Source organism: Rattus norvegicus, chromosome 3 (genome assembly GCF_021556685.1).
Source record: "Rattus norvegicus strain SHRSP/BbbUtx chromosome 3, alternate assembly SHRSP_T2T, whole genome shotgun sequence".
NCBI lineage: Eukaryota > Metazoa > Chordata > Mammalia > Rodentia > Muridae > Rattus > Rattus norvegicus.
Window position 1 is genome coordinate 135,323,454 of NC_141536.1, and position 25,424 is coordinate 135,348,877.

At 43.0% G+C, this 25,424-nt stretch overlaps 1 long non-coding RNA gene and 1 other non-coding gene across 4 annotated transcripts in view; both read left to right on the forward strand.

Annotated features, from left to right (window-relative positions):
* Positions 1–25,424, forward strand: part of LOC120101462 (uncharacterized) — a 314,162-nt gene that overhangs the window by 20,964 nt on the left and 267,774 nt on the right. For all 3 annotated transcript variants that reach the window (XR_015684675.1, XR_015684676.1, XR_015684677.1), the window contains exon 2: positions 23,162–23,243. This is a non-coding gene — a long non-coding RNA (uncharacterized LOC120101462). The remainder of the gene's footprint in view (positions 1–23,161; positions 23,244–25,424) is intronic.
* On the forward strand, positions 9,372–9,679 carry LOC120102104 (small nucleolar RNA U85). Its single transcript, XR_015685184.1, has one exon. It is a non-coding gene; the product is annotated as a small nucleolar RNA U85 (small nucleolar RNA).

The window sequence follows — 25,424 nt, forward strand, 5'->3', positions numbered from 1 at the left end:
GGGCCTGTACATTCAGCTGGCTCCTTTATGGTGAGTAACCCAATGCAGAGGGACAGACAGTGCCAACATGAGAGTCACATTCTTTTCACATGCCACTTCTACCATATGCTGTGTATTAGAAGAGCCCATTTGGCTCAGCTTCCACTCAAGAGGAGGGACTGTCAAAGAGATGAGAGCCCCGGGGGGTAAGGTAGAAATAGCTGCTTTTGATGCTTCCTGCCACAAAGACTGTAGAAAAACATTTGGCTAAGAAGTTTTTGTAACTTATGAAGAAGTCATGTATTATTTTTCATAAGTCTGAAATTGCTTCAGGATATAATTTTCACACACTGCAATCAGGGTGATAAATTCTATGATTAATCCACTGGTGGATATGAGGACTTCTGTAAAAAAAAAAACTCACTCTCCAGATTTGTTACTGTCACGTTTGTTTCTCTGAAGAAGAAAACAATTCTGGAAAATAATAAGTGAGACCACCTCGGGATAGAACTTGGCAACATCTAGGCTAATCAAACTCTCATAAGAAAGAGGATAGGTCAAACAAACAAAACCTCTGGGTTTGAAGTGACTGAATATCAAGAAGATTGCGTTGTTCAAAAAAGTCTTACTACTCCATTTCAATCCCAAAGTGGAATCCATGATCCTCTGTGGGACATTCGCAAGTTAAATTACTCTCACCAAACAGCAATATCAAGCCCATAAAATTGGAAACAGAAATGTGTCTGTAAACACTTCCCAAATGAGTGCCAATTACCATACCCCAAGCAGGTACTACAGAGTGACCAAGGATTCCTGTCTGTGACTCTGAAAATGAGGTTTTCCTAGTGGGATATATATGTATATGTATATGTATATGTATATGTATATGTATATGTATATGTATATGTATATGTATATGTATATGTATATATATATATATATATATATATTAGTGTTGACATTATGCACATGGGTGTGGGGATATCCATGACAAACCTACAGTGAATTCATCCCTCCCCCAACAATTGTTCATTACCATTAGTGATAGAACTAAATGGCAGGTTCTGACAAAATCACACCAGTCAACAGGTTTCATGTGGGAGGTTTATTAAAAGGAAAAGATACAGAGGCTACCCCTGGAAGGGAGGAGGAAGAAGGGGTTGGGGGAGGAGGAACACAAACTTTTATAGGTTTATGGTGCATACACAGGAGGACTGTGACAGGGGCAACAATGGAAATGTGTTGCCTCTGGGCAGCTAGTGATGATGTGTTTGTTGTTGGGCCCAGTCATTCTGCTGTCTGAAGAATCTGTACTATATCTCCTTCCCTTCTTCTAGTCTGTTCCATCTGCCTTCTTCCAGTGTTAATCTAGGGTTAGTATTCTTTCCCCATTTCTTGATCATTTCTATGAAGTTATACTATATCTTTTAAACCAATTTTTAACTCAAACTATTTGTCACTTTATTTTTCTCTCCTAAAATGTGATTTGGTCAGCAGATGTGAGTTTACAGGACTGGGTGAGGTCAGCTCACATGAGGCTGGGAGAACAGTGGAGGTGGGAGGCAGGGCCTGATAAGGGACACATTCAGTGACTCAGAAAGTGGGTGGATGCAGAACTGGAGTGGAAAATAGCAGTGTCTACACACCCTTCCGCAGTCAGCCCAAGGATATTTCCTGAGAATGTATTGTTAAAGGACTACTTCCCTGTCTGTTGAGGAACTGCCAGTTTGTGTTCTATAGATGTATACTAAACCCACAGGAACTTCAGGAGAGTTGAACTATATATAGAGTGTACATTTCCCTTAAATCAGAAAGGAAAGAACAGAGGATTGAAGAGTCCAGACGGGAAAGAGATGCGTTTTCTATGCTCTGTTTATGTAAGCCATAATTACCTCCGGGATGCTGAAATTGTGGCGTTTCCTACCTCTCATGTTCTCACAAGTGTTATCAATTGTTTAATTAAAAATACATATTTTATTACTGTTCATGATACAGTTTGGTCTATGAGAACGTGTTAAACAGCACAGGAAAATACCAAGAATTTCAAGAACAAAAATAAAATTAAAAAATAAGGTAAATCAAATCAAAATGAAGTCATAAAAATTCAAGGGCAAGCGGAAAACAAACAATGGCAGCAAAAAACAAAGACTGATCTCCACTGTAGATGATCCAACCTGGTCCTTGTCCTCAGCCAGAGCCAGACAGGACACAAAGCCTGTGATGTCAGCAGATGTGACATTTGTGACAAATTCACCATTATATGCGTGGCCTATGTGTCATTGCAATGTAGACTATAAGAAGACTTTCTAAAGAGTTGGTAATGAGGAACATTCAACCTTCAGGGGTCCCTGAGTAAGTGAAAGAGCCAAAGGTAAAATTCGCCTAATATTCTGTAAGAACTCTGCATTCCCCAGGCTAGCAGTGTGACTATGGAAGCTGGCTCACCTGGCCTTGTTTTCTAGTCTAGACTTGGCTAGTTGCTGTATCTGGTCACTGGCCACTTTGTGGGTTCTTCTTTCTTCTACTTTTCCCCATCCTTCTTCCACTCTTATAAACCCCTAACACTAGATAGGAGAGAAAAAAGGATAGAAAGGGAGGGAGCGACATTATTATTAGACTATTTCCTGCTGATTAGAGACATTGAGTTCCTTGGGGAAAGTTTGATCTTTACTGTCAGGATATCTAATTTCTTCTTGTTGTTGTTTCTTCTTTGTGTAGCACTACTTACCAACCCTACCAACCCTACTTAACAAACTGCAACCAACCAATAACCAACAACCCATCATGCCTCTCAGGGCCTAGTATTTATATACCCTCTGAAAAGTCCCCAGAGTTCCAAATGTCACACAATTACTGAGACTATCTGCTCCTGACAAAATTACACCCCTGCTAGAGCACAAGGCAAATCATAGTCAGCGGCTGAGGAAAATCTAAAGGAGTCCCATATCCCACATCTGGCGTTAAAATGAAAACATATTCCCATAATATTTCTCTGTGTGTATGTGTGTGTTTCAAAGAAACCAAAATTCTCACTGCAAGTTGCCTTTCAAGAATAATTGTTTCACAGTTTAAATGTGAGAGCCTGGTCTTTCATTATGTAAAACATCTTCACAGAGGTAGACAGTGCTGAACACATTCAGATCTCATGTACATCAAGAACATGTAAAGCCTGGCCTGGGAGAGGGTGCAGGAGATGCAGCTCAGCTAATAGAATGCTTTTCTATCATGCATGAAGCCGTGGGTTGGATTCCCCAGCACCATATGAGAGCAGGCATACCTGTAATGCTAGTACAAGAGTGGGAGCAGGAAGGCCAAGATGTCAAGATCCTTCCTAGATACATAGTAAGTTCAATCCAACCTGGCTATTTGAAATCCTTACTCAAAACAAAACCCGAAGTTGAGCATTCACCGAAGTCTGTTCTTCTCACTTCAGGTCCCTGAACCATGTATCTACTCCAGAACCCTGCTTGAAGTGTATACTGTAGACAGGGAGATTCAGAAAGCCATGCGATAAAATGTTTTGTGATGCTCCCCACAAACTGCTGTGTGCTACCAGTGCTCAGAAGTAAAGCTTTTAGCTGTGATATTTCGCTTTACTTGAGTCTGCTCAGAGTTCTCTATAGGTTAGCATACTTAAGGAGTCGTCACATAGTTGTTTTCAAGCACCATGGTCCACTGACCCCATCAGAGTCCTGACTTACAGTTGCCCCAGGGCCTCAGGTCTGCAGCATCCCAGCTGACAAACGTTTCCATCTAGAAATAGCATAGTGAAAAGATCCAAGCTGTAGAGACCTTCACAGAGAGGGGAAGCCATCGCTGGCATTAATAGTATCCTTGGGCCTCTTTGTTAAAGTGGGAGCCCGGGTGGAGGCTGAGATGAGCTAATAAGGTCCACCCATAACAATTCCAGGGCGTTGGCAGAAGGAAGGCTTCCTTAGTTCCAGCCCCAGGAGGGAGGCTTCCGGTCAGTTCAGGGATGTGCTAGGCTAACAACTATCTTCCTTCAGGGAAGAGGTGTCAGTCTATTTTCTCTTGTCCCTTTGGGATGATCCTATGGGCTGGGCCGGGAGAAGGAAGGGGCGGGGTGGGATACCCTGGTATTGTTTCACGTGCTCATACTGCCGTATTCCTTACAAGATGAAGCAAAGACAGGCTCTGTCTTAAAATAGGACTTCATTCCAAGTCTTGTTTTTTTCCTTCTGGCTTTTCCAAAAGCTGTTTGATTAAATAAAATCATTACAGGGGAATTGGGTAGCTGGGGTGATCTCAACTCAATGCAGAGAGGCATTGTTCTTGACATTGTTTCCTAAATGCTGTGCTCATCTAATGTTTTCATTGCATTAGAGAGTAGGGATAAAAATAACAGACCATCTATTATGGAAGTCTTAGGACAAAAGTGAAAATGTACTCTCATGTAGCTGTCACTGTTGGAGAGTAACCTGTGCCTTTAGCATCTCTCAGCCCTTCGGGCTAACTTTGAAGCAAACTTCACACCATATTTTGTCCTCCAGTCTGCAATCTGATTGGTAAGACCATAAACACACACTCCTGTGATACAGGAGTTTATGGTAATGTGTTAAGCACCTTATATCGTATCCAGTGAGTGCTCCTCTGGTCGCGTGATTTCACAAATGCCTTCAAAAGGTATTTTGTTAAAACAACAAACAAACAAACAAACAAACAAACAAAAAACAGGCTCAAAGTAGGCTGTGCCTAATGTCCTTAGCGGGCAAGTCACAGTCTCCCTTTATTCTAAGGTTACAGTTGCGCCCTGTACTGAGCACTGATTTTGATTGTGCTAACTAACAATGTGTTAGATGTTGACCTCCGAGTCCTTCATCAACCAGGGACATTTATGGCTCCTGCTGCTTCTCCAGTCAGTCCACATCTGCCGCAACTGTGAGTCCTCTTAGTGGGCATTTTACTGTTCCTAAGAGTTCTCATTGGGTGTTTCTTAATGTATGTGTCTTGTCTGTGAGACTCATTTGTGCAGTTGTGCTTGGCATTTTATCCTTAGTAATCCACTGGTGAATTCTGAACTCCCTTACAGTATTCATGTGATATGGATTCCTTTTGTTTGGGCTGTTATTGCTCTATTATTGGTCATCTTGACTTTGAGTTTTACAACATGAACCTTCTTTTCTGAAATATCTTAATAGATTGCCTATGGATTCTACACTTTAGAAATACCCTTTGCAGTTTTCCAAAGTTTGAGTACCAGTTATCCCAGGCCTTTCCAAATACTGGGCACAGGTGGAGCTGCAGATCTCAAATCTTTCTGAGGGCCAAAGGACATACCATTGGGGAACACCATACCACAGAACTTTATTTCGTGTGCTAAGTGTTGAGTGAAGTATTGTAGAGCTTATTGTGTGAAAATGGGCTGCATGGGCAGATGCGTAGGAAGTGTGAGTGAGTTCTGTCTTTGACTTGAGTCCCACCCCTAGGATGTCACATACTGTATGTATGAATATTCCAATAGCTGACCAATACAAAATCCGCAACACCATGGTTTTGAGCATATTAGGTGAGAAATACTTAACTTGTGTATGCTATCTTTCTTTTTTTAAAGGTTAATTTTAAAGGGTTATCTTATTTTTAAAAAAATGCGTGTACATGTATGTGTCTTATGTATGGGTATATGCACCAGAGTGTAGGGTAGACTTTGAGTCTAGAAGAGCACATCAGATCCCCTAGAGCTGCTAGATGTGGGTGCTGAGGACAGAACTCAGGATCTCTGTTCTCTTGATGCTGAACTATCTCACCAGAAAAGGTTGATTTTATACAGTGACAGATTATTTCTTTGCTGCAGCCCTCATTAGATTTCCACTGTGGCCTGTAAGGACTTGAACAAACACTAACCATTTCTAAAAGCTCAGCCACGTTCCCTAATCCCACCCTCCTTCCTTGAAGTGCTTGCCTGGGATTGCCAAGATCATGTCCTGCTTGATGCAGCCTTACCTGAGTATAGAGCTCCATCTCCAGTCTCAGTTACCAGGGAAGCCCTGGTGACAGTCTGCTGGTAGTTACTGCAGGCTTAGTCACAGCTGCTGACTGACTCTTAGCGACTTCTCACTTCTCGGCCTCCCCTGCAGCATGGTCTCCCCTCTCTTCTCCTACATCTCTCCTTATTTCTCTCTTGTTAGCAGCTTTCTTCTTTGCACAAATTGAATATGAGCTCATTTCCGCTGATTCTTTCTGGTTACAGTGGACCTAACGAACCTCACTCTGACATCCAGCGAGGGGGGAGGTCTTTTTGTACATGCTCACTAGCCATATTTCTTCTTTGTTTAGTTTATGATGCCTATCTATTTTTTGTTTATTAGGTTGGGCTATCTTCTTGAGTGTTTTTGTGTGTATAAATGTTTTTCCCTGTATTGAGAACATATTGTTCACAGAGAACCAGATACATTAGTTAAGACCACACAGTAGAAGAATTAAAGAACAGAAATTAAACATAAGGCAGTTGCAAAAAAATATCCTTGGAGAATTTAGAAAGGGTGGGATTATGCATTCAATCTCTTCAGAGGAAGCATAATCTTTGGGAAGAACAAGAATTGGGACAAATAATGATAAAAACAGAAATTCCATAGAGGGGTGTGTGTGTGTGTGTGGCTGAGGAATAGACAGATCATTTGCCAATGTGTGCTAGGCTCTGGGTTCTATGCCAAGCACTACCAAGGGGAAGAAAAGACTTAGCAATTTAGAAGAAAGGATGGCGCCTTTAAGATTACTGGAAGGTTTGTGCAAAGGTGTGTATCTATAGATGTCAATGAAAAGAGTGCAAACCAGAATATGTGGAATTATGGCTGGAGTAGCTGTTGTGCACAGCATAGGAAAGCTAACTTCAAGGCAGGATATGAAACAACCGTAGTTTATTTGGCATGTTTTAAATGTTTAGGGAACTCCCCATGAGTCTCTAAAATAGTCTTTTGCTGTAAAGATTGAGAATGGTTGCTTCTGTGACTTTATTAAATTATCACTCTGATGAGGTCCATTTCTGTGCATCCCTTGTCATAGTCCTGTGAGTGTGAAGCTGCCAGCACTGTTGAGGTTTCTCGAGGACTTGCTTTGCTGGGTGGGGAGCATCCTGCTTGGAGGAACTTGCCTTTCCTGAAGGAAAAGTGAGGTGTCCCAAGCGGAAGGAAAAGACATTCAGACCTAGGGAAGTTGTCCACTCCCAGGGATGATGGGGGAGGGATGACTAGGGAGTAGCCTAGGTTCAGCAGGGGACAATCCCAAGTTACCAGGTCATTGTGGTCACTGCCATTCAGGGCAATGCAAGCTTCAACTTGGCCTACCCTCAGTCTCATGCAGATCTGTAGTCCTATCCATGAGCCATCACAGAATAGTCAGTCCATCTTGGGAGGAGGTGAGAGTTGGTATGCTGGAGCCCAGGCTAGGGTGCCAAGAAGAAGTCTCAGCCACATAGGTTCCTTCTTGGCTTAGTGAAAGAGCCCTGTAAAGATGTGACCCTGTGACCAAAATGCAAATGCTTCACTCCTTCTTTAAAAGGGGAACAAGAATACCCTTGGTAGGGAATAGGGAGGCAAAGTTTAAAACAGAGGCAGAAGGAACACCCATTCAGAGCCTGCCCCACATGTGGCCCATACATGTACAGCCACCCAATTAGATAAGATGGATGAAGCAAAGAAGTGCAGGCCGACAGGAACCAGATGTAGATCTCTCCTGAGAGACACAGCCAGAATACAGCAAATACATAGGCGAATGCCAGCAGCAAACCACTGAACTGAGAATAGAACCCCCGTTGAAGGAATCAGAGAAAGAACTGGAAGAGCTTGAAGGGGCTTGAGACCCCATATGAACAACAATGCCAAGCCACCAGAGCTTCCAGGGACTAAGCCACTACCCAAAGACTATACATGGACTGAACCTGGGCTCCAACTGCATAGGTAGCAATGAGTAGCCTAGTAAGAACATCAGTGGAAGGGGAAGCCTTTGGTCCTGCTAAGACTGAACCCCCAGTGAACAAGATTGTTGGGGGCAGGGCGGTAATGGGGGGAGGATGGGGAGGGGAACACCCATATAGAAAGGAAGGGGGAGGGGTTAGGGGGGATATTGGCCCGGAAACCGGGAAAGGGAATAACAATCGAAATGTAAATAAGAAATACTCAAGTTAATAAAGATAAAAAAAATGTGACCCTGTTCGTCTCTCCATGTTGGATAGCAGTTGGAAATGACCCAGGTGCCTTCTGCATGCAGGAGTTTCTTTGCTAGGGATGCTTTACTCCTGGGATACATAGCGCTCAGTTCCAAGAGCTCATTGTGGCCGTACTTCCTAGTTCCTCAGCCCAGTGGTCATCTCTCAACTCAAGAGGCAAGGTCTGTCTAGGGATGTCTAGAATGAGTTGCTGGCTGTTGAAAGAACTGAATGCTGTGAGCTTTATGTTGACAGAGGTTAAGCAATTATGCCTAAAGACCACAAGACACTTGAACTTTCATGAAGTAGATTTTAGAAATCACTCACATAATTCACTAAGGCATCTTATGGCCTACTGGGCTATGTAAATTTTACTTTATGCGGTTTGGGCTGTATTTCCAGACTTCATTCTACCTTATATTTTTCTACTCAAAGGAGTATGTAAGGAAACGGTGTTCAAATTTTTGCTTTGCCTGGATTAGTCTAATCATCGTTCACTTAGCTATTCCTACAAACCCTTAATCCTCCTTATTTTCCTACAAACGTTTCCAGGATACTCACATGGGAGAGTAGCAATGCTTCTTTCTGGAGGCTCAGGACAAAGGTATCTGAAGGCAGGGCCATCTTGTGAGAGGGATGCTACCTAGTAGGGCATCACATTAGGAGACAATCAATCTATCAATTCCAATTCTGTGATGGAATGTTGAATGCCTTGTCTCCCCAGGGACAGATTTTTCATCTTCCCAGAAGGCACAAGGCAAAGAGGCAAAGACGGTACCAATTTTACTCCTGGGAATATAGATTTGATGTCTGAGTCACCTCTTAAAGGGTCCCGCTCCTTAATACTCAGACAAAGATAACTCAAGTTCAACATGGGTTTGGAAAGCAACAAGCACTAAAACCATAGCAGACACCTCAGCTATGTTTAATTTGAAGTTGCAAACTTTGGGTGGAAAATTAATTTTCCCATATAAATACAAGCAAAGGAACAAGTAAGTCCAGATGAGTTTGTGGGTTTAGCATTTAGCAAATGTTTGGAATGAGAATGTAGCAAAAGTTTGGAAAGAAATATTTTTCTGGATTGAGGAGACAGCAGGAATTGGGGTTGTTCTCGGTGGAGAATTTAGCTCCATCAAGCGTTCAGATTTTGACAGGAACGATGTATGCATGTATTAGTTTTATAACCAAAAACAAACTTAGCTTAGACGCTTCCATTTTGGGAAAACTAAAAGCAGGATTAAAATTAGTGTTTTAAGAAATTTGTGTTAGAAGCCAAATAAGAGAAGTGCATATCAGGTCTGTAATCTTGGTAGAGACAGTTATGTGCATCCACTGCAAGTGATGTGCAGACCAACAAACACTTTTCCTACCGTGAACCACCTCGCTGCCATTGAGGAAATTCTTCAGTTGCCACAGAGAAGCTGTAAATTGGAATGGAGTTATAAACAGGTCATATTACCAGGGTCACTGGTCTCAAAGGGCATGACTGTGTCACGGCCACTGACAGATGAAGTGCATATATTTGGTGATCTGATGGCTGCAAGAAAAAAAAATGATTGCACACATTTTGGATTAAGGATTTCAGTTAACATATAAAACAATAGGACTGGTACTGTTGGACCCAAATCACACAACCAAACTGTAGCCTTTGGGCAAAGCTTGTCACATCTCAAGGCGAAAGCTCTTGTCCGTTTAAGCGACTCTCTGCTCTCTGCATATGTGGCTAGCAGGCCCTTGCTTCCTGTGCCCTGCCCGTCTTATGTTCTTGAAGGAAAACTCCTTCCCCAAATCACTCTCAAAGGATGCAAGCCATTTCACTCTATGGCCATTTCTGCCCTAGAAGCTCTGTGGGTCTGGCTGGTCTAAGCCGCCTACACCCAGTTATGAGGTATTTTCTCCTCTGAATTGAATGGACTCTGAGAGGCAGAACCTAGGCAATTTGCATTTCTAATGGGAACGGTTTGTTTAGTTTCACTGTGACCCTCACAGACCTTGTCCTCAGAGAAAGTTCCTGCAGTTCTTGTTTGAAGATGCTGAGACTTAACAGGGCTGATGATGCCTCCATCTCCCAGAGTGTCATGAGCTGAGGTCCCAGAGGGACTCACTCCCTGCAGAGTGACCTGAGGAAATGAGACCTGGCTTAACTGAGGCCACCGGGCTTTGTGGGTGGCAACCTTCCAGCTTGTTCTGGGACTTTGCTCAGCAGATGACATGTGCATACTCCCCCCATTTATATAAGTGCACACACTGTTAAACACAGACACCCAATTTCCTCCTTATTGTTGGTCTTTTTCATTATTTTTATTTCTAGTGCTGGGGACTCTGTCTAGTATTCCATGAGTGCTCAATAAATATTTCTGAAAGAATAAATAATGACACAAGGGAATGGCTTCCCCAACTTTCCCAGAAAGTAACAAAGCAACAGCAGTATCTTCATCATGTGACTGTGGTACCCTACATTTTCCATAAAGCAAGAGTGTTAGTGCTATAACTTTCTGTGTGTGCACGCCTTTATGTGAAATGCTTTTTTAGCTTTATGAATGATTACATAATAGATACTAATGAACACACAAATTGGACAGAGAAAAACCCATAAAGTCTCAACTTTATGTAAAGAACTATTGGCAACTGAGAAAATCTGGGAGCAGAATTGATTTTCTCCAAGGAAGGCCAAGCAATCAGCCCTGAAAACATATGTACGTGTAATATTATATAGACTGTGCAGATTATATTTAGGAATATATGTGCATATACAAATACATATACACATGTGATAGTAATTGATGAAAAAGAGGCCATGAATTTGAAGAAGAGTAGGGAGGAGTGTATGAGGATTTGGAGGGACGAAAGGGAAGGGAGAAATAATGTAAATGAATTAGAATCTCAGACATAAACAAAATGACACCATTTATTCATGACAACATGGCTGAATTTAAAGAACATGATGATAAGTGAAATAAGTTAGATATGGAAAAACAGACTGTGCATCTCACTTGTGTGGAATCTAAAACTGTCAAACTCGGAGACTGGGTGGTAGCCAGGGATGACAAGAAGGATGGGAAGATGGGCATCAAGGACTTTGACATCTCAGTTAAACAAGGATTTCCGAGATCTGTCACACAGCAGAGTTATTATACTTAATTATAGTGTATTTGTATTCATTACTTTTGCATGATTGTTACAAAAATACTCAATAAAAGCAATTTAATGGAAGGATTGTCCTTTTGTGATGGTGGTATCAAAATTCATTCTATGGTCACTTGGTTCCATGATGTTGGACAGAACATCTTGGGGTTGGGAGCATGAAGTTAGAGAGTTTTCTCACCTCAGGTGGATAGAAACCTGAGAAAGGCACACAGAAGGGAAGCAAGGTGGGAGCATGATTTAGGCTCCAAGGATCTTCCTTCATTAAGTTGCCGCCTCTTAACAGTATCTAAAACCTCCTAAGACAGTCTCACGAGCTGGGGGATAAGACCTAACATGTGGGCCTATAGGGGACATCTCCTATTTAGACAGTAATAGGATTATGCATTTCAAAATAGCTGAGGAAAATTTCAAATACCTGAGAAGCCTGACTTTCAGTGAAGATCAGTTAGGGTGCTAAAAGGGGGTGCAGGACCCTTGGTACTCAAATGGTCCTACCATTTGCAGGGACCAAGCTTTAATGCCACCCCCTCACCTGAGCTTGCTGGTCCAGAGAGGGAAAAGCTAGTTTTAAATGATAGTGCTGCTTTTGTACATACCTAACCAAACTAATTGGCAGTTTCTGTTTTCTCCTGAAACTGATTAGAGCGGTTTAGAAACATAGATTGATAATGAGTAGTCTCAGTGCCCAGAGGTCAAGACAGCTTCTCGGCATGGGTTGCGTCATCCACTGCTCTGAACCTCAGGAGCTTCTCCTTGGCATCCCATCAGCCTTATTTCCCTGGAAAAGCATTTATGACCCTGGACAGGCACAGGGGTGTGATAAGCAGGGTTTACTCTTTGTTTCTCTTCTAAAGAAGGAATGTATTTTCTGGCCAGATGCCTTGGCTTACTTGCTCTGTGTATTACACCGAACTTCATAGGGAACAAATAAAACTTTTATAAAAGTGTCTATAGAGCAGGAATGCTGAAAGCCTTGCTTATGTTTCACAGGTGCCAAACATTAGCCGGAATTCTTGCCAGCCATGAAGTGCCGATTGAAATGGTGTGGTAGTCAGCTTTCTGTGGCGGTGACAAAATGCCTTAAATAATCAGCTTGAAAAAAGAAAGGTTTATTTTGGCTTCCAGGAAGTCTCAGCACTGGATGGCTCCATTGCTCTGGGGTTGTATAAAGGGAGTACAGCATGCCTAGGCTTCATCCAGCTCAGTGGTTCTCAATCTGTGGGTCATGACCCCTTTGTGTAAGTTACGTATCAGCTATCCAGCATATCAGATACTATGATTTATAACCTTATCAGAATTACAGTTATGAAATAGCAGCAAAAATACGTTCATGGTTGGGGGTCACCACAACATGTAGAACTATGTTAAGGGGTCACAGGATTAGGAAGGTTGAGAACCATTGGGTTAGCGGAACCAGTGCACTGCAGCTTCAGTAAGGGACCCCATCTCAAAAAGTAAGGTGGTTAGTGAATAAAGAGCAGACTGGGGATCAAGTCTTTATCACAAGGGTCTTTGGGGAAGTGGTGACAGCCATTCAAACCATAGCCAACAAACAGAGCTCTTATATGTTACTCAGTTACTATGTACAAATCGCCTCAAGAAATGTACAGGTGCCTGGAATCAACTTCAGTTCCTCAATTTCTTTTCTATTGTTCCCCACATCTAAAGCTGTTTTTGGTGCCTGATAAGGTGATGTTCAGTGACTGCACATAGTTAAACACTGTTTTTACAGAACACAAAACTTTAACAGAGTTAAAACTGTTAGGAAACTTATCTCAAAAGTTTTCCCTACCTCAACTGCTTCAAGAGCACCAGGGTCAGTGAAAATGATATGGATACTGAACCATCTGGGCTTCCCACTCTGATTTCCATATATTATTTTTAGTTCAGCAACAAGGAAGAAAAGGCCAAGGGCATGTGCTGGTCACTTCTGTGGGAAATGATGGTGGGAACTGCACTAAAGTTCTCTGATGTCTACATGTATTTGTCACTGATGTGACAGCTCTACCCTCATCTCCAAAGCCACAATTGCTTCCACATGAAAAGTGCCATTGGTATTGTAGTACAAGGGAATTCCGTGGGAGCATGAGGACCTGAGTTCAGACTCACAGCACCCATGGAAAAATTTAGGTGTGATGACACATTCCCGTTAATCCTGCACTGGGGAGATGGGGATAGGAGAATTCCTGGAGATCATCAGCCAGCCAGGCTGGCTGAATCAGTGAGCTTTAAGGTTAGTGAGAGACTCTATCTCAAAACATAAAGTTGAAAGTAAAGATAGAGTTTAGCAAGCATGCTATGGGCTCGATCATTGCCCCAGCCCTTTGCTGAGACTTCTTAGCCATTCTGGATAAACAGGCACTGGCTCTTGGAATAAGTCATGGGCTAAAACTTTGAGTGACAAGGTCATTCAAGGATTCTTTGTGGAGCTAAAACATGTGGACTATAGTGTTTCTGATAGAAGCAGGGACAGATCATGGTAGAATTTTCTGGAAACTTCTATGGAATTTTCTTACCTTCCATTTAGCTGACACAGTATGGAGAAAGCTATTCCTGAGAGGGGTCTTAAAACTTCTAGTTTTCAGAAAGACCCCTCTTCTGATATACTTTAAAATCCTTACTGACAAATCATTTTAAATTCCAAAACTACCTACACAGGTGACAAAGGCCTTGGAGGTGTCATATGACTTCCAAGCATATCTACAGATTCCTTGAAAGAGATCGACTATTGCTTCGTCTTTTCTGTGGGTGAGCTGGACTGAATGCCTGACTGGACAGAAAATGAGACCTATATGAAAGTGACGTTTCCAAAGCTAGGTCAGATTTCTGATTTGATCTGTCCAATGTTCCCAGAAAGAAATAAAAATGTTTCACCTATGCTAAATATTTCACAAAGCTGATTGACTGATTAGAACTTCTTGGTTGTGATAAGTAGGAATGTTTTAGGTCTATAGACAAATTAGCTTGAACTATCTTTAGTTTCAGTGTGTTTGGGGAAAATGTCTTGATTTATGACTTGATCTTGTCCTATAACTACAACAACTTCATGAATCCATTTCCACATTAGAATGTGGCCTTTAAGGACAACCTGAATCTGTTCTACGAGTGCTGCCATTTGGCTCCAGAACAAACTTATTCCCTTTGAGCTGAGAGCTGTGTTTTGTATTGACACAGTCTTGGACCATTCCCAGGAGGGAAAGCTTACTGCCTTGTTGGAAGACTGTCTGACATTTCTCTAGAGAAGTCCACAGAGCCCACAGGTGAGCATTCTTTGGACAGTCATAGGAATGAGTCAACTTCAGATCGGTTCCAGAAGCCCAGTAACCAGCATTCTTCCTAGATCTGCATGAGAGTCCTCAAGCCAATGACCAGCAAAGTCACGCTCAACATTTTACCCTCAGAAACTGGTAAATGTTTGTCTGTTTGGTGTGCTAAATTTCAGGGCAGTGTTTTCTCCCAAATTAGACAGGTAATACATAGTGCACAATACAGATATGCCAGCTCGAGCCCGTGATAGATCAAAGTTGTTAGATGGGTGACTGTGGTCTGGGTCTAGAAAGACAACTTCTACTTTCTCTTCTAATGTTTTCAGAATGTTCTATACAAAATGAGCACGCTGCACCTGAAAATCTGAACTGCGAAATGCTCTAATGTTTAAAACATTTTGAGCATGGACATGGTAGCACAATTTGAAAAGTTCATACCTTTAAGTGTCAAAGGCTCCATTAAAATATAGTTGTATTGTGTTGCATAAAATTACCTTCAGACTATGTGCATAAATACATAGGAAAATGAAATGAATTTTATGTTTAGACAAGAGTTCCATCCTTAGTATAGTTCATTACAGATGTATATTTCATGATATGAAAAAAAATCTCAATTTAGAGAAACTTCTGGATAGAGGGTACTCAAGCTCTGTTATACTCCTCTAACTCACTTCAGGCTGATGCTTATATCACAACATGTCTTCGTTTGGTAGAACCAGTACACTTGAATCCAGGGCGTTCCAGTGGCATTACCTATGCTGTGGACACTCCCATTCCCATTTCAGCTAATGACATCATCCTGTGCTGCTGAGGCCTTTGCAAAGTGAGACCAGGCCACCCTATGTTAAAGAGATTTGCCTGCCTGGATCATAGCTCATTTCTTACTGCAGGCTGTGTGTCCTCAAGCCTTGCTCTCTCTGTCTTTTTGCTCTGCTGATAAAGCCAAGTGGAGAAGAGCAGAGATTGGCAACTCTGATAACTGCAGGCATTTGCTCTCCCAGGGTGTTCTATGAAGCTTCTAGAGGTCTCCTGTGAATTACCCTAGTGGGGTTCCAGTGCACTTAAAATGCTTAACATCTCAAAATCGGAGTGGACAGTTTGAATCTACTTGAACCACTAGTATATTAAAGAAAAGCAATCCGCTGGACTGTGAAAGACTTGGCTTAAACTCTACTCTGAAGTATGAGTCATTGTTCTGTATGAAACAGTCATTTGCTGCTGAGCCTGAAATAGGAGGAGCAGTGCCATTGTCCGTCTCCCAGCAGGATGCACATTTAAGAGATGATATCAACTTTCCTCTAGTGGGTAGGCCTCACAATCAATTAGAAAGTGTTAAGTTACCTCTGTAATGGTTATGCCACTGTTGTGCTTATGGGTACATCTTGTTGACAGGCCAGTATAGCACACAAGATCTATAACTGTTTCACAAGGCCCATGATGGCAATGTCTTGGGCCCTAGGGGAGAACCTAATGAAGATGTTTTAATAAAGCCAGTATGCTTTCCAAATGCCTCCTGATTATTTATGCTTTTATTTATGGCTTAGAGATGCTCTCAGACTTGATCAAAGATACTTTAGTTTTGCAGTGATCTGTGATAAGTGTAGGGGCTGGTGACCTGCTAAGCTGAAAAGAATAAATGACTTGAGTGCTCATAAGCCAGTCGTTATCTGTGTTGTTCCTTCTAAGGCTCAGGGCATTTGGGAGAAGAGGACTTGAGAGAATGTAAGAGTTGGAGGATGGGGAGGTGTGCAATGAAATGCTATTTGACAGGATATTGTTGTTAAACACATGAACTTGCTGCTGCAGCAGCCATGGTTACTTATGCAACCCCTGCAAAAGACAGGGCCAATCAATAATCCATCATACATAGAATTTCATGAAGGATCCTCTCTCTCTGAGGAGTGGTTAGGCAGTTAGTGGTTGCTATGGAGTCATTCCTCAGTGGTATAGCTTCTAGTAACTTGCTCTGCTTAAGTGCATAATCATGACCCATGCAAGTAACTAATTAAACACAGAGATCACATGCACGCACACACACACACACACACACACACACACACACACACACAACATTTGAAGGAGGTATTTGTTGGGGAGAAGAGGTTTAATGGGAGTGAAAGGGGTTGAGAAGTGATAGTGTCAAGATATGGTAAAAGTTCTTTGTTCATGTGTATATATGAAAATACAAAAGAATTAAAACAAAGAAGACATGACTACATCAAGTCTAACAGTGCTGTAGGCAGGTAATCCTATTACTCAGGAGGCTGAGTCAGGGGGAAATCATAAGTTCAAGGCCAGCATAGACTCTACAGTGGAACCTTGTCTCAAACAAGCAAGTAAACAAATGAACGAAAGAGATATAATATGGAGACATGATGTTCACCATTCATAATTCCCAGACCCCAAGTCCCAGGGGCTACTAAGCCGCATGGATTTTCCAAGCAACCCTTTCTGAGGGAGAATGCCACATTCCCCTAAGCGCCTCAGCAACTACATTTCTTTCTCTTCTTTCAGGCCCCTCCACCTCCTGACACCATGGCAGACCTCTCTGCTGGTTTAAAAACCTTTGCACATAGGTGAAAAATTTTGTCTGGACCCTGGCAAGCCTTCATGTTTTTGATGCCTCAGATCATGATGAAAGTCAGGCTTCAGAAACAGACGGCCTTGTTTATGGAGAAAATTCTAAAGAGAGGTGGAGTTTAGATAGTATTTCATGGGGGCTATTTCAGGAGCCCAGGAATTTTCCCTCCTCTGTTGTTCTTGGTTGCATGTCTGAGAGATGAGGGCTTAAAAATAAAGCCCCGACATCATCCCAGACACTAAATCTGGAGCTCCCAGCTGTGCTCTCTGCTGTACTGAAAGAATGAGGGATTTTTCTGTCTCAAGGTCACTTGTGGCTTCATTATTAAACTAGCAAGAAGGGTGGGATGGAGCCAAGGGAGCAAGGCCTTGAGCTTCAACAGCTGTGCCTTCCACTGTACAAGTTTTCTTTTAAGATTTATTTATTTACTCATTATATCTGAATACCCTGTCACTCTCTTCAGACACACCAGAAGAGGGCATCAGATCTCATTACAGATGGTTGTGAGCCACCATTTGGTTGCTGGGAATCGAACTCGGGACCTCTGGAAGAGCAGTCAGTGCTCTTAACCACTAAGCTATTTCTCCAGCCCTCATTGTACTAGTTTTAAAGGTTTTTGTGACTGCCAGAATACTTTAGTTTGATCGGACCACATTACCCTCTGGATGTGGTGTGCTGATGTGTGCCCCTGAACATACACAAGGCAAACCGCTGTGTGAGTCTCCTTACTCATCTGACTCCTTGATCCCTCTGGCCACACAGACCCAAGGCCAACCACCCTGTTACTTCTTTCCTGGGATGGTAGCATCTTGCTGAGTACTCTTTCTTGGTTCCAATCATGTATTCTCACTTACTCAGAATGCTTCAGTGTTGCACAGGTCAGTCATTGCTTGCCACACACCATGGGTCCTCATCTCTCTACCCTATATGGATGACTCAAAAAAGCACCTTTCCCATTCAGTAGAAGCTTCTGGAGCTTTTCCCGTGCTGCAGTGCTAATAATCTTAGTTCTCAAATTGGTACCATTTCTTGAGGTTTGGGGTTCAAGAACCTACCTACCTGTTTTTCCCAGACTCTGACCACCTTCATTTAGCTCTTCCTACAGCCACCTCGGCTATTGTGTTACTTCCCAAAGCCATTGGCATTTCCTAGGCTCTTTACCATGGAAGATCATGGTGTCTACCATCACCCATAGGTCCCCTGAAGTTCTTTTACTGTGAAGCTTCATCTACTGCCTCTGGGTACAGACAGACACAGGGACACAGACTACACTATCATTTGCCTTCCCCGTGTCTGCCTGGAAGGATCAGGTAATCCAACCCATAGAGGGCAAAGAGTTCATGGTTCATGGGGCAGAATTTGACCAGCAAGAGAAAAGAACAAGACACACAAAAATGAACTTCACTTCCCACATGTCTTTCCTATCCTCAAAGACCATCCAGACTTTCTCTACTCACCCACAGGGCAGCTGCTGCTTTTGTCTCTGCCTCCTTCAACTTCTCGTACCCTCTTGCTGCTCTGGAGCTCTGGAGACAGGCAGATTCCAGGCTACTGTGCAAGCAATGCTTAAGATACAGTTACTGACCTTGCTGCATGCACTTTGGGTATAAGCCATGCCTTAAATCTGGGGAAGAGGTCAGTCTTTTTTTCTGCTCCTTACAACCACCAGTGCCTAACAACCTTCTGTCCTAACTCCTAAACATCCCCCACAAGTCCCTTGTCTCCTTTGCACGTATGCATCGTTACTTTTCATATTTCTACTGGCATTATCGACTTGGACTATTGTCAGATACAGGATACAAAATGTCGCTCAGCTTCCCGTTCATCCACAGGCACATACATAACAGATTCTTTCTGAGATACAAGGTGAGCCTCATGTCCATATTTAGAACAGTCCATTGTCTCCAACCTTGTCCTGAGGGTTAGAATCTATGTACTCAGAGGATGAAGGAAGGCCTTTAAGATGTAGTCTTTCACTCACGTCTCTGGTGACCTGTTTTCCACCCCTCTTTCATACACTTGCAGCAGCTTCTGCTTTCAGCTCCTAGGCAGCATCTCAGCATGAGGGTACCATCCGTGAGCAAGGGCCGATGCTCTGAAAGTCTAGCTATGTGGTAGAGGGTCTTGCTTGCTCAGCACTGGGACAGCTGTCTTGGTGTGAGTCTCATAACTATAGTCTCTGAGACAAGGATCTAGGTGTAATGTACATTTGGAGGGGTATCCAGGAGACTCTAGGAAGTTAATGCAGAAGTGAGGCAGAAATGGTCAGGTAGCCATGGGGAAAGCAAGAATGACACGTCTCTCTCTGGTGTGTGTGTGTGTGTGTGTGTGTGTGTGTGTGTGTAAGTCTCTAGAATGTCAGCCACAAGGCTGCTGTGAAGTTAATCTAGAAGGCATGTTGTGGGTGGGTTTCAAAGCATGAATGCTGCAATGGGAAAGAGTAGAAGAGAGCAGCCGAAACCTCAGACATCCTCTACTCCAGGTTTCTGGAAGGGACAGAAATACAATCTTCCTTCCATATTTGTGGAGGACTGACTTCAGGACCTCATCAGATACCCAAATCCATGGGCAAGCAACATTTAAATGCCCTGCATATGGGAGTTAGCTCATTCAAATAGCACACTGAGGATCTGTGAAGTAATGGGGGTCACTACAGGATGTTGTTAAATGTCACTCTATCCATTTAGCATATGAGGAGCTGTAAAATCAAGGTTTGCTTTTTGGAATTTTTTAAATGAATATTTTGATCCATAACTGATTCAGGGATTCTTGGATGTGACAGGCAGGCTAAAGCAAGAGAAAGCAATGGGTGCCAGAATAGAAGTCACATGTGTAGAAGTCACAGCAAGGATGTGCTGGGGTTTCTGAGTTAAGAGCAGGAATCCAACTGTCCTGGCTGTTGAATCAATTTGACACAAGCTACAGTTATCACGGGGAAAGGAGCCTCCCTTGAGGAAATGCCTCCATGAGATCCAGCTGTAAGGCATTTTCTCAATCAGTGATCAAGGGAGGAGGGCCAAGCCCATTGTGGGTCGTGCCATCCCTGGGCTGGTGGTGGTCTTGGGTTCTATAAGAAAGCAAGCTGAGCAAGCTAGGGGAAACAAGCCAGTAAGTGACATCCCTCCATGGCCTCTGCATCAGCTCCTGCTTCCTGACCTGCTTGAGTTCCAGTCCTGACTTCCTTCAGTGATGAAGAACAATGTGGCAGTGTAACGGAATAAACCCTGTCCTTCTCAACCTGCTTCTTTGTCATGATGTTTGTGCAGGAATAGAAACCCTGACTACGACACCAACTAAATGCATGGTTGACTACAGGGAAATAGTGAGTGCATCATTGTCAGTGGGAAACAGTCACTGACAGGTGTTGAGAGCCATTCCTCTTATCTCTGAGGTCAGAGGCTTCAGGAGACTTGGAGCCCTTGGGTGACTTAGATAAATAGAAGTAAAGTCTGCACAATAACAGGTTTAAGCTGCTTTGGATGATGTCACAGGGCCTTAAACTTTTACTAGTTTTCAGTTGAGGACTCTAAATGCCACTGGCATTGTCAAAAAGAACGTATTATCGCAGCCCTGAGAACCTCAAGTCTAATTAGAAAGTAGTTAACTTCAGCACAAGAGCACTATTGCATCAGTGGCCATAACTTGCCTGGCAAGTCAGTGTTGAAGCATGCAGGCTCCAGCCTTGGGTAAGAACAGTGATTTCTTTTCTTCCTCAGAAGCCTGCCTGCATAGCACCTTCTGGTGCTACAAAAGCTAGCCAGCAGGGAAGAACTTTCTGAGTTGTTAGAAGCCGATTTCTCTATGTGCTGGTAGTCTAATTTCCAGTTTGAGAAATTATGCAGAACATCTTCCAAGTCTTCTTGGAGCCACCAAACAAATTTAGTTCAGTCTTAGAGTGAGTGCCAAGACAGGAAACCTAAGAAGAGACTAATTCCACCCACTGACAAATCTTAGGGATTACGGGCTAAAATGTTGGAGTTTGGGAGCTGGGGCAACCCAGGTCACCAAAGCTAGCAGGTTCTAGCTGTGACTGAAGCGCCAGTGGAAGACACTGGCTGTTTCAGAATTTCTCCTTCCTTTGCTTCTGGTCCCTCTGTCAGAATGGAGAGAGAAGGGCAAGTGAAAAACAGAGAACAATCCTGTCTACACGGTTGAGAGATGCTAAGCTCACTGACCACAACTAAACCAACACCTCATGTAGAAAGTACCATGGGATGACTCTAGCATTGTCTTCCAATCTAGCTTTCTGCCAAAGGATATAATGCCTTTGCTTTTGCAAAGACCTTTGGGTAGCACTGTTTCTTTGGTTAGTTAAGTCCCATTGGTCGCTGTATGATTTGAACTGATATAATGCAATTCGTAATTTGCATGAGTCCAAGTGCCTGTACCATGTGAGTTGATTATAATACACAAACATAAAAAAGTAAATGCATCAAATGTAGAAGCAGTTGTCACCACAGGCTGAGGGTGAGTCAGATCCTACTGTTCAGAGGAATGAGAGAACTTCTTGATTTCTGGGCTCAATTGGATGTGCTGATTTAAATACTCAATTGACTGTGAGTATTGAAATAGTGAAGACTGGGAGGAGGATGAGGGTGGTGTTCATAAAATACAGATTGTCCAAACTCTCCTTATTGGGTGAGAATGGGGAAAAGGTTTCAGTCATTTTTTTTTCTTTAGTAGTTAATAAAAACTCAATTGTGCATAAGAATCACACCAACACAAAATGTTTGATTTCTAAAGTGATACTGGATTTATTATTTCAATCATAATGGCTGTTTTGTGACACTCAGGGTATAGCCAGGACAAATTTCATTCTTGATCTCACATAATTGGGAGGAATCAGGTCTCACACTAAGATCCAGATCCTCTGGGAATCCCCTCATGATGTCCTGGAGTTAGGTCTTTTCTCTGCTTGTCTTTGTACTCAGAATAGGTCCTGGAGTGGAGAGTCAGGACACTCCAAAGGGGATAGCCAGGCAGACTTGGCATGCCTCAAGAGAAGGTGGTACATCATAATGCAGGACAAAGTTAGCAGTGACCTCGAATTTCCTTCAACTGATAGCCACCTTCACCCTCCATATACACGCAAGATCTGGGATTGCTAAATTTGAATTGCATATGATAAAACTACTCCTAGTAGGAAAGGTTGCTGCTGTAAAATGATAAAAAATGATGTTTTTTTATCCCAAACTAGATCTGGTACTGGAGTGCCCCAAGATATCTGGTGGATATCTTCATCTCAGTCAGCAAAGCATCTCACCTGCATTGCTCCATCCCATATCATACTGCTGATGGCTTCTCTCTGAGCCTGGCAACAATCTCTCTACTCATCTAGTTCCCAAGGCAGGTTGTCACCATGTCAGAAACACACATCCCAATTCTGTGACGACCCAGTGTCTCCAGCCACCACATACTCTCTTAAACTTAAATCACCACATGAAAGAGCACATGACACAATAACCTCTGATACAACTGATAACATATAATTGCCCACCTAAACATACAAAGCCCTGTACACATCCATCCCTTAGGAACATTCATAGTAACCTGTAAACGTGCAGAGAGGAATTTTCACATCAGCCTCATGTTCTCTCCGCTGCTTCTCTTGCCTCGCTCCAGTCTCCTTCTCTCTATAAAGCTTTTCCCTCGCCCATCCTTCCTTCCCATTCAATAACAGGCCTCGCTCTATCTTGTACCTGCCTTCACCTGTATGACATCCTACAAAAGGTATACTGAAAGGCACCTGAAAGACAGGGCTCAGGTCTGTAACGCATCTTCTAAGATGATAAGAGAGGTCAGTATGGCTAGGGAAATCATGGGAAGACAGAGGCTTCCTAGGGTCCTCCATAGTCTGCCATCTCTAAGCTGATGATTTATGACATAGTAAGTCCAGGGCATAGTATCCCTGGGGCTGAGAGTAGGCCCATCTTCAGGTTAGCCTTCTTATTTTTGTCTATTCTCAGCATACACCTGTGCCCATGAGCCTCTGACCTACTTCTCTAATTTTCCCTGCATCGTCTGCAGGAGGAGTGTGGTGGGGACCCGGTACAAGACGCCCTGACTTGTTCCTGTGTGGACTCCTATACCTCCAGGAATCAGCACTCAGGTCGGAACCACTATCTATTTTGAATCTGACTATGGTATTTTTTGATTTGTTGTTTGTTTTCTCAAAGGCAAACACAAATGAACTCCCAGGGTCGTGGCAGGGGGCTGCCTTAGCCTGGCCATCAGAGTCCCGCATCTCATCCTAAGCGAGGCCTCGCATCCATCCCTGGGAAATGCTAGGAGTCACCTCTGTGCCTTTACTTAGTTGCCAGTGATCTCACAGGCAAAGCGTCAGCCAGGGAGAATGCTTGAATCACATTTTCCAAGTAAGAAAGTGCAGGTTAAGGAAAGAATACTGTGTAGTTCATGCTAGGAAAATGATGTAATTCTACCTTAATTTAAAAAATGTATATTTTTTAAAAAGAGAGAAGAATGTCGTATATAGAATGTAGTTGAATCCTTGAGTTCTAACACCAGACTCAATTCTCAGTTCTGGCTACCTCCAACCAGACTGCCAGAGCTCCAAGAGACCTTTTAGTTCCTCACCATCCCAGGTTCAGGGAGGGATGTCACCAGTTCATCCCTGGATACCCTTGGTTCCTAACACTCCTGCTGGACTCAAGGGTGGGGAGGAATCGACTCAGGGAAAGAGCCCTTAACAGCCTGAGCCCAGTGTCCTGCAGTGGGTGGTTCCAGGAAATTCCAGGCCAGAGGGTCTAGTTGGCTGCTATTTTTAAGGTCTGTGAAACAAACCCAGGGAAAAACTCAGTTCAGTCAAAGCAAAGCAATTGTCTCAGAGAAGGAAGGTATGCTTAATATGCACCAGTCTCTGTGCCTCTGGGTGAAGCCATGAGTGTGGGCAGCTTATAGCTAGCTATACTATCCCTAGACAACTACACAACAGTTTATGGCCATACAAGTCTGGGCTGACCCTTAAAACAGCATCTTAACAGAGGAGTGCTACGTTTCCTGGGATTGTATGAGAATAATGGTCCCTTTTAACTGGGTCATGCTCCAAAATCCACATTCCAATATGTTGTACAAAAGCCGTTCAAGTCTGAATTACAAAATGAGGCAGCCCTTCAGGGCTCGCTTGCTCGATAAATCCAGAAGGATTACTTCAATATCAAAGTCATGGTTTCCTGAACCAGCCCAAATACCATCTGGCCTCTCTACATATCACCCTTGGTTCCTGCTAGCTCCTCCCTCAAAGGACAAAGGAAGTTCAAGGGAAAAACAATATCTGCATCCCCTCAATTCCTAACATTGCTTCAGAGTCCAGTGCATAGTCTCTGGTCACGTGGATGCTAGTCTAAAGGACAATGCTGTTCCTATAGGACACACACTCTAATAGTGTTGTTTATACAATGGGTTCCTTCAGGACATCAAAGCCCAGGCTGTGGATGTAGCTCAGTTAGTAGAGTACTTGCCTAGCACTTGGGAAACACTGGTTTGATCAGAACAAGCCATGAACTGGATATAGTGGTGTAGGTCTATTCTAATTCCAGCATTTGGGACATAAAGGCGGGAGGATCACAAGTTCAAGGCCATCCTAAGCCAGATGGGACTCCGTCTTAAATAAGTGGATTAATTAGGTTTTTAAAAAGAAAGAGAAGAAACATTAAAGCATGCATTATAGAAACTGAACAGAGATGCTCGGGGCTCTTCTACTGTGTGACAGGTCTATGAAACTTTGTCACAACACTGTGACAAACTCTGTCCCTTCCTGCCCTACTGTGTCTAAGTCTGGCTCTTTGGATTTACGTGGGATCTGTGTGCAGATTTGACTGTGGGTTCTAGGCTGCTGGAGGTCCAGTGTTCTTCTTTTGAAACAACATGGTACACACACAGCTCTGGAAACTGGAGAGCTTGGAAGCTTCTCCCCTACTTAGTGGGGCTTTGCTTAGAAACCATTTATGTTTATTTCCCCCCCTTTTTTGTGTGTGCGTTTGTGTTTGTTTGTGTGTGTGTGTGTGTGTGTGTGTGTGTGTGTGTGTGTATGTACCACATGTGTGCAGGTGTCCTTTGGCATCAGAAAAGATTGCCAGATCCCCTGGAGCTAGAATTACAGGCAACTGTATATTGACATAGATGCTAGAAACTTTGGTCCTCTGGTATTTTTAATGGCATTTTATTATTTCACCAGCCCCAAGTAAGAACTCTCTTTGTACCAAAGAAGGAGTATCTCAATGGGCTACCATAGGCATTTGCACAGTGTGGGAAAGAAGGAACTCTGTTCAAG